This window comes from Oryctolagus cuniculus, chromosome 3, assembly GCF_051225735.1.
Source record: "Oryctolagus cuniculus isolate XC-2025 breed Fujian yellow rabbit chromosome 3, ASM5122573v1, whole genome shotgun sequence".
NCBI classification, from domain to species: domain Eukaryota; kingdom Metazoa; phylum Chordata; class Mammalia; order Lagomorpha; family Leporidae; genus Oryctolagus; species Oryctolagus cuniculus.
This window is the reverse complement of record NC_142869.1, coordinates 158,547,437-158,561,057: the sequence shown is the minus strand read 5'-3', so window position 1 is coordinate 158,561,057 and position 13,621 is coordinate 158,547,437. Positions and strand designations below refer to the sequence as shown.

The following is a 13,621-nucleotide window of genomic DNA, read 5'->3' as shown; positions in this document are numbered from 1 at the left end:
CTACTGTGTATATGTGTGTATGTATTTGTATATATACATATATATATATAAATAAATAATATCAGGGGCCCTGAATATAAAGTAAACATCACCTGTTATGTGAAGAAGCATGGCAGTTTATAATAAGCAGGTATTCCTCAGTGCAAAATAATTTTTCATAAAAATATGCTGGTGTTCTGAATTTTATGGAAACACTTGAAATTTCTTTTTTTTTAATTTATTTAAGTTTCATGTATTTCATATTTAGGGACATAGTAATACTTCCCACACTGTCCTCCCTGCTGCCCATGCTCAACCCTTCTTCCTCCTTCCTCTCCCATTCCCACTGTTAATTTTTATAAATATCTATTTTCAGTTTACTTAATGATCAGGAAGTTAACCATACACTATGTAAATGACTTCATCAAATAGTATGAAGAAAAGAGCACACTGTTCCTCAGTGGAAGAGACAAGGGCTGGAAAGAATCACCAAATCTCAAAATGCCAATTTAATTCTAATACATTATTTTTTAGGTACTCTATTAGTTACCTCAGTAACTTCACTAAGTATAATGGCTTCCTTCCTTCCTTCCTCCCTTTTTCCCTTCCTCCCTCCGTCCCTTCACAGCTGAGTAGGATTCTATAGTGTATATATACTCTAATTTATCCAGTCAACTGTTGATGAACATCTGAGTTGATTGCATATCTTAGCTATTGTGAATTGTGCTGTGGTGTACATGGGGGTACAGATAACTCTTTCACATGTTGATTTCTTTTGCTTTGGGTAAATTCCCAGGAGTGGGATGGCTGGATCATGTGGTAGGTCTATATTCAGATTTCTGAAGTAGCTCCATACTATCTTCCACAGTGGCTGCACCAGTTTACATTCCCACCAACAATGGATTTAGGGTATCTTTTTCCCCATATTCTCACCAGCATTTATTGTTTGTTGATTTCTGTAAGAGAGCCATTCTAACTGAAGTGACTCGGAACCTCATTGTGGTTTTGATTTGCATTTCACTGATGGCAGGTGATCCTGAGTGTTTTTTCTAGTGTCTGTTGGCCACTTGAACTTCCTCTCTTGAAAAATGCCTATTCAAGTCCTTTGCACATTTCTTAACTGGATTGTTTGTTTCATTGTTGTGGATTTCTTGAGCTCTATATAGATTCTGGATCTTAACCCATTATCAGTTGTGTAGTTTGTAAATATTTTCTCTCATTCTGTTGGTTGCCTCTTCACTTTACTAAGTGAGTCTTATACAATGCAGAAGCTTCTCAGCTTGTTATAATCCCATTTGTTAATTTTGGCTTTGACTGCCTATGTTTCTGGGATCTTTTCCAAGAAGTCTTTGTCTATGCCAATGTCGTGCAGAGTCTCCCCAATATTCTCCTCTAGTAGTTTGGTTTTATTGGGTCATAGATTTAGATCTTTGATCCATTTTGAGTGGAATTTTGTGTAAGGTGCAAGGTAGAGGTCTAGTTTCATATTTCTGCACATGGAGATCCAGTTTTCCCAGCACCATTTGTTGAAAAAACTGTTAATGCTCAAGGGATTGATTTTAGTTGTATGGTCAAAGATAAGTTGGTTGTAGATGTGTGGATTGATTTCTGGAGTTTCTATTCTATACATTGACCTACAAGTCTGTTTTTGTGCCAATACCAAGCTGTTTTGCTTATGACTGCCCTGCAGTATGTCTTGATGTCTGGTATTATGGTGCTTCCATCTTTGTTTGTGTTGTATAAGATTGCTTTAGATATTCAGGGTCTTTTGTGTTTCCATATGAATTTCAGCATTGTTTTTTCCAGATCTACAAAGAATATCATTAGCATTTTGATTGAAATTGCATTGAATCTGTGAATTAGTTTTGTTAGTATTTACATTTTGATTCTTCCAATCCATGAACATGGAAGATTTTTCCATTTTTTAATGTCTTCTTCTATTTCTTTCTTTAGCGTTTGGTAGTTTTCATCTTAGAGATCTTTGACATCCTTGATTAAATTTATTTCAATATATTTGATTCTTTTTGTAGCTAATGTAAAAGGTACTGATCTTACAAGTTCTTTTGCAGCCATGGTATTGTCTGTGTATACAAAAGCTATTGACTTTTGTGTGTTGATTTTGTATCCTACAACTTTACCAAACCCTTTTATGAGTTCCAATAGTCTCTCAGTGGGGTCTTCTGGATCCCCCAGAAGCATGTCATCTGCAAATAGTGATAGTTTGACTTCCTCCTTTCCAATTAGTATCCTTTTGATCTCTTTTTCTTGCCTAACAGCTCTGGCTAAAACTTCCAGTACTATCTTAAATAGCAATGGTAAGAGTGTATAACCTTGTCTGGTTCTGGATCTTAGGGGGAATGCTTCAAACTTTTCCCCATTTAATAGTATGCTGGCTGTGGGTTTGTTATAAATTGCCTTGATTTTGTTGAGGAGTGTTCCTTCTATAACCAAGTTGCTTAAGGTTTTCATCATGAAAGGATGTTGTAGTTTTGCAAAATACATATTTCTCTGCTTCTATTCAGATAACTATATGGTTTTTGTCCTTGAGTTTATCAATGTCCTGTATCAGATTTATTGATTTATGATTGTGGAACCATCCCTGCATATGATATATCCCACTTGGTCCGGGTGAATGATCTTTCTGATGTGTTGTTCGAATCAATTGGCTAATATTTTGTTGAAGATTTTTGCATCTATGTTCATCAGGGATGTTGGTCTTTTGTTCTCTTTCTCTATTGTATTTTTTTCTGGTTTAGGAATTAAAGTGATGCAGGCTTCATAGAAGGAGTTTGGGAGGATTCCCTCAGTGCAAAATAATTTTTCATAAAGATATGATGCTGTTCTTCTGACTTTTACGGAAGCACTTCAGATTTCAATTATTTTCTTTTACCCAGCCATATAGAAATGACTTGAGAATGATTGTCAAACTCCGTAAAGAGTTTAAAGAGATGATAGTTAATGATATATTTTTCTCTTCGATGCTTTTCCAAGTCATACATATGAAAAATTGCATATATTGTCATTTTTCATATTTCATAAGTGACTTATGGTTTATCTAGTAATGTATACATTCTGTACTTGCATTTTGTTTGCTTATTTGGGAGCTATAAATTATTTAACTGTGCCTCAATATGTAATTTAAATGAAGATAATTTTGGCATTTAAAATTTCATCTGTTCATAAAAGTTACACTTCACTAATATACATACATTTTTAAAAACTCTTGTTACAAATATACTTCCTTAATTTTTGTATTCTATCCATAACAGTTACTTTGCATTACTAATTTGTGAATCATTTCAGATGAATAAATTAAAAACTAATCATCAAGCAATATAGCAATATGGCATCCTAACACTTTGAACATTTCATGCCCTCATGAATTGTCTTCACTGTGTTGTTCAACCAGGTGGTAGTTTGATAATAGTGGGGAGGATGGCTGTAAGAGCCAAATCATCTATTTTAAGATATAAATGCAACTAGTATTTTGTATTTTTAATGAAATAGCAACTCACTTGTATAGTTAAATATTTATGAACATAATTTAGTAGTGAGTTCAAATGCAGACATACAGTAGATATTGATTGAGAATATATTCAAGTAAAAAGCTAGGTATTAGATAAGCCAAGCTGAGTAGAATAAAGCATTTGTTCTCTGTGTTGTGCCAAGGTCTAATACAAGCAAAAAGACCTCTAAATGAGTTATTACTTATGCATCAGAGTTAATACTGCATGTGACAAGGTAATAAAATATGTTTCTGTGTTCGAGTTTTATGTTTATGAGCTCAAAATGTTTCAAAGTTGATTATTTGCCTACTGTTCCAGATCACTACTGGAACCAGGGTAAGGACCCTCTGATTTCTGTCTATAGGTCTCAGAACAAGCTTCTAATTCAGATCCCTAATGGTAGTAAATTTTTTTAAGAGTTTGATCAGTGTTTGCTTGATGCATTTTGGTACTGTATTAGGTTCATACATGTTTTTAGAATTGTTAAGACTTCCTGTGGAATTGACTCCTATCATGGTATAATATTTCTTTATTCTTGATAGTCTTTGTTTTTCTGAAGTCTACTTTTTCTTAAACTAATACAGCTATTGCAGCTTTCTTTTGATTAGGGTTATCATGATACATCTTTTCTTACCTCTGTTTACTTTTAACGAGTGTTTTAAAAAGAGGTTCTGGCCGGTGCCGCAGCTCACTAGGCTAATCCTCCGCCTTGCGGCGCTGGCACACCGGGTTCTAGTCCCGGTTGGGGTGCCGGATTCTGTCCCGGTTGCCCCTCTTCCAGGCCAGCTCTCTGCTGTGGCCCGGGAGTGCAGTGGAGGATGGCCCAAGTCCTTGGGCCCTGCACCCCATGGGAGACCAGGATAAGTACCTGGCTCCTGCCATCAGATCAGCGCGGTGCGCCGGCCCACAGCATGCCGGCCGCGGCGGCCATTGGAGGGTGAACCAACGGCAAAGGAAGACCTTTCTCTCTCTCTCTCTCTCTCACTGTCCACTCTGCCTATCAAAAAATTTAAAAAAAAAGAGGTTCTTATAGATAATTTATAATTGGGTTTGCAGAATTGTAAAAGTCCACTAATAAAGTTTGTCTTTTAATGGGTGTGATCAGAGCATTCCTGTTCAAAGTGATTACATACATAGTAGAGGAAATTCTATAGTCTTTATAACTCTTTCCCAAGCCACAAAGAGAGCTGGACTGGAAGAGGAGAAACTGGGACTCGAACTGGCACCCATATGGGATGCCAACACTGCAGACAGTGGCTTGACTTGCTGTGCCACAGCACAGGCCTCAAATATAACTTTTAGTGTGAGGTTTATATTCATCTGAATAGGAGCTAAGCTGTGGTTAATATTTCTCATGGTTACAGGTATGAGAGGCTTCAAATTCCTTTAGTGTCCTTGTCTGTCTGTCCTGTGTTGGTTTTGGATTTTTCCCCAGTCAATAAAACTTCTCCCTGTAAAAGAAAGTTTGCGTCTTGCTGCTCTGTTAAATGGGATCCACTATTAATCTGGAGTTGTCGGTGTTGTGGCAAGATGGGGAGAGAATATTCTATAGTCTGATTAAATCTCAGTGTTTCAGGGCCAGTGTTGTGATACAGCAGGTTAAGCTGTGGATTACAGTGCTTGCATCCCATGTTGGAATGCATATTTGAGTCCAGGCTGCTCCCTTTCTGATCAAGCTCCCCACCGATACACCTAATAAAGCAGCAGAAAAATGTCCCAAGTGCTTGAGCCCCTGCCACCCAAGTGAGACCAGGCTGGAGTCCCGGCTTCAACCTGTCCCAGCCCTGGCTGTTGGGGCCATTTCCATTTCAGGAGTAAACCAGCCAGTGGATGATACCTTTCTCCTTCCCTCCCCCCTTCCCTCCCTCCCTCCCTCCCTCTCCCCGCCCCCCTCTGCCTTTCAAATAAATAAATACAAATCTTGAAAGAAAAAAACCCTGTCTTTCAGTGGACCTTTTTCTTAGGGATAGAAGCTTCACGGTGTTGGGTGTTTCTGTCCTTTGTTCTGGGTTTTCACTGCCTCACACTCCTAGGGCCCTATTTACCTTCTCTGAGCATTTCCAGTCTGTTTTTTGAAGTCCTGTCCTCTGTTCGTTCGTTTGTTCATTCATTCATTCATTCCCATTCACTATCCTGCCCCCTCACCTTCCCCTCCCTATCCCTCTCTCCCCTTCCTCCCCCCCCACATCTCTGTCTTCCCCTCTCCCTTCCTCTTTTCCCCTCCCTCTCCCTCTTTCTTCCCCCTCTTCCTCTTCCTCTTTCCTGTCTTTTTTAAGTAGATGAGGCCAAAAGGGTGAAGTGAGTGATACTCTCTTCCTGCAGCTGGGGGGAGTTTTCAGTGTTTCCCTCTGGCTTTGTTAGGGAGAAGGATCTGACAGATGGAACAGGGGCTCCTCTTCCCTTCTTCCTGCCATGCCTGTTGTTGATTGTTCTTGGATCCTCGCCTTCAGAACTTGGTAGAAAAGCCCAGATGAGGGCCCCCGTATGATTGGAGCCCCAAGAATTTCTCGCTGTCTGTACTCAGCTCCTAGTGAGTTACCTGTCAGTGAGTGTTCCTCCCATTTACAACGTCCAGCAACGTCTGCTCTAAGTGCTGTCTGTATCTTTCTGGATTTACCTGTCTTGCTAGATTTTGGGTTAGTGATTGGGCTGAATCATCAGTTCTCTGATACAAAAATTCATTGATACCCAGTTTGTCTGTCTGTTATCATAAGGATGAGAGTGATGAATCCCAAGACTTTTACACATCTGAACTGGAATTTCTTCCAATGCTGAGATTTCAAAGAAGAGTTTACGGATAACAATTTGGATTCATTTAAGAATAAAAAAGAAATAACAAAAGGTCCATAAAGGGAGATATTCTCTTTGGAATTGCAATACTCCACAGAAATTATGAAAGTAGTTAATAGCTGAAATTCTTCTCCTTTTCCTGAATGGCATCTCTATCTAATTTTGTTTTCTTCCTACAGAAGTTAAAAAAGCAAAGCAGAGAAATGTAATAGAAATCATAGAAAATAGCCTGCCCTTTGTAGGAATAGAATAGCCTTGGAAGAGCAGTGGCAGAACAGGGCTTGGGGGTTTGGACAGAGGCTTTCAAACTTGCTGAGCCACTGGGATCTGACCCCAGCTACATGCCCTGTGAGTCAGAAAAGACTTTGAGACTCCTGCCTGCCTTGCGTGTTCTTCCTCATCAGCCCCTTGTTTTTGCCAGCAGTCATTCCCTGGAAACATCTTCAAGGTTTGTCGCTTGCTTCAGGGTCAGAAGCTCAGTCTCCAGAGCTGTTCTGGTAAGATGAGCAGGATGGCGACAGCTGGGTAGTCCCTGGCGCTTTGAGAAGGAAAGGCATGAATGAGAAGGGAGTGGAGCCAAGCCTGCCACATGATGCCCTGAGGAGCATCTTCTGGTCCTGCCACTTGTCCCAGAGCTGCAGGATTAGCATCTGGAAAGGGAAAGCAGGACACTCTCTTCTGGTAAAACACTGGTGTTTACATTACTTCTGGTGAAAGCCCTTAACTTATTTGTTATCAAAATTAAACAGTCAAAAGTAAAGTACTGAAATGCTAAATTAGGAGATAGCACATATGACAGTTGAGATAGGAAATCAGAGAGAATTGAGAGAAAATGTGGTGTTTACCTATAATCATTGAAGGGTTAAAAAGTTAAAAAACAAAAACAAAAACAAAAACAAAAGTATGTCATAGATTAGCTGTTGTGCTGTTAACACTAGCTGCCATACTTTGGAGTTTTTGATTTGAGAAGAATGTGTCTCAGTGGTACACATTCATAGAAAAAAGCACAAAGTGCACAACCTAAAGTCAGCATAACAATATAATCTGAAATTATCATATCTGCTGTAGTTGAATAAGAGTATTACAAGATGAGTAAAGAAACAGGAAGGAAGAAGAATCTGTCAGTGCAAAGTTTAATTTCAGCATATTTAAAGGAAAAATCAGTGAATTTCCAGTAAATGTTATTTTAGAAGAGCACTGCTAGAAGTTGTTAAAGCAGTGTTTGAGGGGTCTTCAGCAAGTTCCTGGAGAATGCATATTACAAAAAAAAAGTATGCATGGATTTCAAGAAATCTTTTGCACCAAAATAAATATCTTATAATTCTGTCTTCCTATGAACTTTGTGAGGGTCCCTCATATTTTGTAGTCTTATGTTAAAAAATAAGAATAGTTTGATATATTTTAATGAAAATGTTACTTCTTTAAAAAGATTTATTTATTTATTTTTTTCATTTGAAAGAGTTACAGAGATAGGTACAGACAGGGAGAGAAAGAGGACTTCCATCCACTGGTTCACTCCCTAAATGGCCACAAAGGCCGGAGCTGGGCCAATTCGAAGCCAGGAACTTCCTCCGAGTCTCCCACGTGGATACAAGGGCCCATTCATTTGGGCCACCCTCCACTGCTTTCCCAGGCACTGTTAATGTTAACATTAACATTGTTAATGTTAACAGGGAGCTGGATTGCAAATGGAACATTAGTACTCGAACCAGCAGCCATATGGGATGCCAGCTCTGCAGGCCAAGGCTTTAACCCGCTGTACCACAGCGTCGGTTACATTACTTGATGTCATAACTTTGGAGATTGAGCATTTTGGTTCTAGGGATTTAAAGAACCAATGGGAGCTGGTGCTGTGAGATAGCAGGTAAAGCTGCCTCCTACAGTGTTCGTATTCCCATGTGGGCACCAGTTTGAGTCCCTGCTGTTCCATCTCTGATCCAGCTCTCTGCTATGGCCTGGGAAAGCATTAGAAGATGGTCTTAAGTCCTTGAGCCCCTGTGCCCATGTGGGAGACTGGGAAGAAGCTCCCAGCTCCTGGCTTCAGATAGGTGCTGCTCCTACCATTGCAGCCATCTGGGGAATGAACCAGCAAAAGGAAGAACCCCTCCCCCAGCCCTGGCCTCATTGTAACTCTGCCTTTCAAATAAATAAATTAACTAATTCAAAAAAAAAAAACAGTAAGAAGACAATTGTTGTGTTTCTTGTCCCTCTTCCTGGGGAATTCTTTCACATGGAAGCCAGAGAATCACAACGCATTCACTGTTCTAAGCACCTCATATTTAAGGATTATAAAAAGAAAATGTCCTTATTCCACCAACTAGTAGCATGTGACTGATAAAAAATTAATGTATACTTCTGAAATAAAAGCATATGATAACTTTCAAAATAGAAAAATGTATAAATGACAGTTCAACAGGGATATATTTTTTATATACCATGTATGTAAAATTTCAGAATGCTTAAAAATTTCTAGTGATGTTATGTTATTCAATGGCAATTTTATTTTTTTTTCTTTTTTTATTTAGTGAATATAAATTTCCAAAGTACAGTTTATGGATTACAATGGCTCCCCCCCCCCAATAATTTCCCTCCCACTCGCACCCCTCCCATCTCTCACTCTCTCTCCCATTCCATTCACATCAAGATTCATTTTCAATTCTCTTTATATACAGAAGATTGATTTAGTATTAAGTAAAGATTTCATCAGTTTGCACCCACACAGAAACACAAAGTGTAAAATACTGTTTCAGTACTAGTTATAACATTACTTCACATTGAACAGCACATTAAGGACAGATCCCACATGAGAAGTAAGTACACAGTGACTCCTGTTGTTGACTTAACAATTTGACACTCTTGTTTATGGTGTGAGTAATCTCCCTAGGCTCTAGTCATGAGTTGCCAAGGCTATGGAAGCCTTTTGAGTTCGTCGACTTCGATCTTACCCTGATAAGGTCATAGTCAAAGTGGAAGTTCTCTCCTCCCTTCAGAGAAAGGTACCTCCTTCTTTGATGACCCTGTTCTTTCCACTGGAATCTCACTCACAGAGATCTTTCATTTAGGTTTATTTTTATTTTTATTTTTATTTTTTTTTTTGCCAGAGTGTCTTGGGTTTCCATGCCTAAAATACTCTCATGGGCTCTTCAGCCATATCCGAATGCCTTAAGGGCTGATTCTGAGGCCAGAGTGCTATTTAGAACATCTGCCATTCTATGAGTCTGCTGTGTATCCCGCTTCCCATGTTGGATTGTTCTCTCCCTTTTTAATTCTGTCAGTTAGTATTAGCAGACACTAGTCTTGTTTGTGTGATCCCTTTGACTCTTAGACCTATCAGTATGATCAATTGTGAACAGAAATTGATCACTGGGACTAGTGAGATGGCATTGGTACATGCCACCTTGATGCGATTGTATTGGAATCCCCTGGCACGTTTCTAACTCCACCATTTGGGGCAAGTCCGATTGAGCATGTCCCAAATTGTACATCTCCTCCCTCTCTTATTCCCACTCTTATATTTAACAGGGATCACTTTTCAGTTAAAATTTAAGCACCTAAGCATAATTGTGTGTTAATTACAGAGTTCAACCAATAGTACTAGAACAAAAAAAAAATACTAAAAGGGATAAAGTATTACATTGTACATCAACAGTCAGGACAAGGGCTGATCAAGTCACTGTTTCTCATAGTGTCCATTTCACTTCAACAGGTTTCCCCTTTGGTGCTCAGTTAGTTGTCACCGATCAGGGAGAACATATGATATTTGTCCCTTTGGGACTGGCTTAATTCACTCAGCATGATGTTTTCCAGATTCCTCCATCTTGTTGCAAATGACTGGGTTTCATTGTTTTTGACTGCTGTATAGTATTCTATAGAGTACATGTCCCATAATTTCTTTATCCAGTCTACTGTTGATGGGCATTTGGGTTGGTTCCAGGTCTTAGCTATTGTGAATTGAGCTGCAATAAACATTAATGTGCAGACAGCTTTTTTTGTTTGCCAATTTAATTTCCTTTGGGTAAATTCCAAGGAGTGGGATGTCTGGGTTGTATGGTAGGGTTATATTCGGGTTTCTGAGGAATCTCCAGACTGACTTCCATAGTGGCTTAACCAGTTTGCATTCCCACCAACAGTGGGTTAGTGTCCCTTTTCCCCCACATCCTTTCCAGCATCTATTGTTGGTAGATTTCTGAATGTGAGCCATTCTAACCGGGGTGAGGTGAAACCTCATTGTGGTTTTGATTTGCATTTCCCTGATTGCTAGTGATCTTGAACATTTTTTCATGTGTCTGTTGGCCCTTTGGTTTTCCTCTTTTGAAAAATGTCTATTGAGGTCCTTGGCCCATCTCTTAAGTGGGTTGTTTGTTTTGATGTTGTGGAGTTTCTTGATTTCTTTGTAGATTCTGGTTATCAACCCTTTATCTGTTGCATAGTTTGCAAATATATTTTCCCATTCTGTTGGTTGCCTCTTCACTTTCCTGACTGTATCTTTTGAAGTACAGAAACTTCTCAATTTGATGCAATCCCAAATGTTAATTTTGGCTTTGACTGCCTGTGCTTCTGGGGTCTTTTCCAAGAAGTCTTTGCCAGTACCTATATCTTGCAGGGTTTTTCCAATGCTCTCTAATAATTTGATGGTGTCAGGTCGTAGATTTAAATCTTTATTCCATGTTGAGTGGATTTTTGTGTAAGGTGAAAGGTAGGGGTCTTGCTTCATGCTTCTGCACGTGGAAATCCAGTTTTCCCAGCACCATTTATTGAATAGACTGTCTTTACTCCAGGGATTGGTTTTGGATCTTTTGTGCAGTGGCAATTTTTATGTTTTGGCATATAACAAGGGAGAAACTTCAGACCTTAAGAATGGTTAAATTTTAGGGTGCTCTGGTGGCACAGTTGGCATGTGGTACTTACAAGAATGATTCAGTTTTATGTCTTCTTCAAATTCTGAAATTGAAAAATGGAATGGATAGAATAGATAAAATAAGTTTAGGTTTTATAAATAAATATGCCATGATGTAAACTGTATGGATTTCATTTTAGTTAAATTAATTTGATTCCTTGGTTAAAAATATTGAATGCATTTCCTTTCTAAAAATTATACTTCTGTGTTTAAATCTTAAAATATTTTCATTAATCATGAAAAACAATTAAAATATGAGGATTTAAAAAAAATTAAAAATGATTAGCTTTAAAAACCACTAGATTCCTGGGCCCTACCTCAGCCTGAATACAGCAGTCCATGCAGAGGAAGTCCAGTGTCTAAAAATCTTCCTAAATGCTGCTGATGCTGAAGCAGTGAGGGTTGAGGGTTGCTGGCCTGGTGTTCCATCTGATACCTTTATACAACTGCCACATCTAGTTGGAAAGTGAGCTGAGGACAACCCAGCTGTGTACCCATGGACGAGAGAAGATTTGGCAGTATGAAAAACATACTTCTCTTTTGGAGTTTTAAACAGTTTAATGAAGGTTTTAAGAAGGTTATAATTTCCAAATTTTAAAAGATGGGCTGAAATTTACCTTATGGAGAAAATACTATTGCAGACACTAGAAGAGTGAAATGGCTTGGAACTTAGGAATTTATGTTGGCCATGTTGCTGGAGTAGCAGGAGATGAGGTTAATGATTTGGAAAAAACTTAAGTATCAACACTGCCCTATAATTTGCTGGATGAAATAGCTTGGAATTTATCTCTTGATAGTGTGCCCTATTGAAGATGAAACAAAGGAGTGACAGAACAAATTCACTGTGGTCCAAGGATTGGGTTGCAGATGGTCATGCCCTGCTTTATCCCACCTATGGGCATGGGCCAGTGTTGTCTTAAGAAAAAATGGACCAAGAACTACACATTAATCCTTCAAGGTTCTGCCATTGCCTTGCTGTAGGTCTTTTACGGGCATGTTGTTGCCTCTCTGTTTCCTGTAGAGTTGCTACGTTGCTAGACTTCACCTGAGATTCTTATTTTACATCTTCTTGATTCCATGCCCTGTACTATGCTTCACATTCCACTCTGAATTTCAGTTTACAAAATGCTGGACCACCTGCTTTCTTGGGAAGGAATCAGATGAAATCAAGAGATGCTAGGAGAATCTGGTGGTCATCAGTGTTTCTCCGATGCAGTGTTTATATTAATTTTGATATAAATGGGACATCTGCTGTTAGGGTGTTCTCTTAACACAGTCTCAACTCTGGTTAAACACTATTCCATGCTCTTGGTTTTTTGTTGTTGTTTTGTTTGTTTGCTTGTTTTAAGAATTATTTTATTTATTTGAAAGACAGAGTTAGGTACAGCCAGAGAGAGAGGTCTTCCATTCTGCTGGTTTACTCCCCAACCACATGACTGAAATGGCCAGAGCTGAGCTGATCCAAAGCCAGGAGCCAGGAGCCTCCTCCAGGTCTCCCATGTGGGTACAGGGGCCCAAGGACTTGGGCCATCTTCTACTGCTTTCCCAGGCTATAGCAAAGCATTGGATAGGAAGAGGAGCAGCTGGGACTTGAACCAGTGCCATATGGGATGCCGATCCTGCAGGCTGGGGCTTTAACCCACTGCACCACAGTGCCGGCCCCTTCAGGCTCTTGGTTTATAGTGGTCTCTCTTTTCAGGAAGCATAGATTTTTTAGTTGTGAGGAAGGATCAAGAGTCTTATTTTGTGCATGCTAGAATCGAAATATGAGTTGCCTGTGTTAAAGCAGGAGGTGACTTGGGTATACAACTCTGGAAATTTAATGAGATGTAAAGATTAGAGATTTGAGAATCATCCAAATAGCAGTATTTTAAGCCACATCTTAAATCTTCTTTGCCTTTTTTTTAAAAGATTTATTTATTTATTTGAAAGTCAGAGTTACACAGAGAGAGGCAGAAGCAGAGAGAGAGAGAGGTCCTCCATCCGCTTGTTCACTCCCTAGATGGCTGCAATGGCTGGAGCTGTGCCAATCTGAAGCCAAGAGCCAGGAGCCTCTTCTGGGTCTCCAAGGTGGGTGCAGGGGCCCAAGGATTTGGGCCATCTTCCACTGCTTACCCAGGCCAAGGCAGAGAGCTGTATTGGAAATTGAGTGGCTGGGTCTCAAACCGGTGCCAATATGGGATGCTGGCACTGCAGGCCAGGGCATTAACCTGCTGCGCCACAGTGCTGGCCCCTCTTCTTTGCTTTTAACAATCAAAAGAAAATTAAATTGCTTCCATTTGCCCTAACCACCTTAGCTAGAACAGGGCTAGCTAGCTGATCGTTGTCTTAGTAAGAGCTTACTTATATAATTGGTGGCAGTGATTAATTCTACCTATTTGTTGGAAACCGGTGGAAAGGCTTCTATTATTAAATGTTTAATAATATGCCATTTCCTTTTGGAAAAGTG

At 39.3% G+C, this 13,621-nt stretch overlaps 1 protein-coding gene across 12 annotated transcripts in view; it reads left to right on the top strand.

Annotated features, from left to right (window-relative positions):
• The window catches only part of CADPS2 (calcium dependent secretion activator 2), a 667,233-nt gene that overhangs the window by 235,665 nt on the left and 417,947 nt on the right, over positions 1–13,621 (top strand). The window lies entirely within an intron of this gene.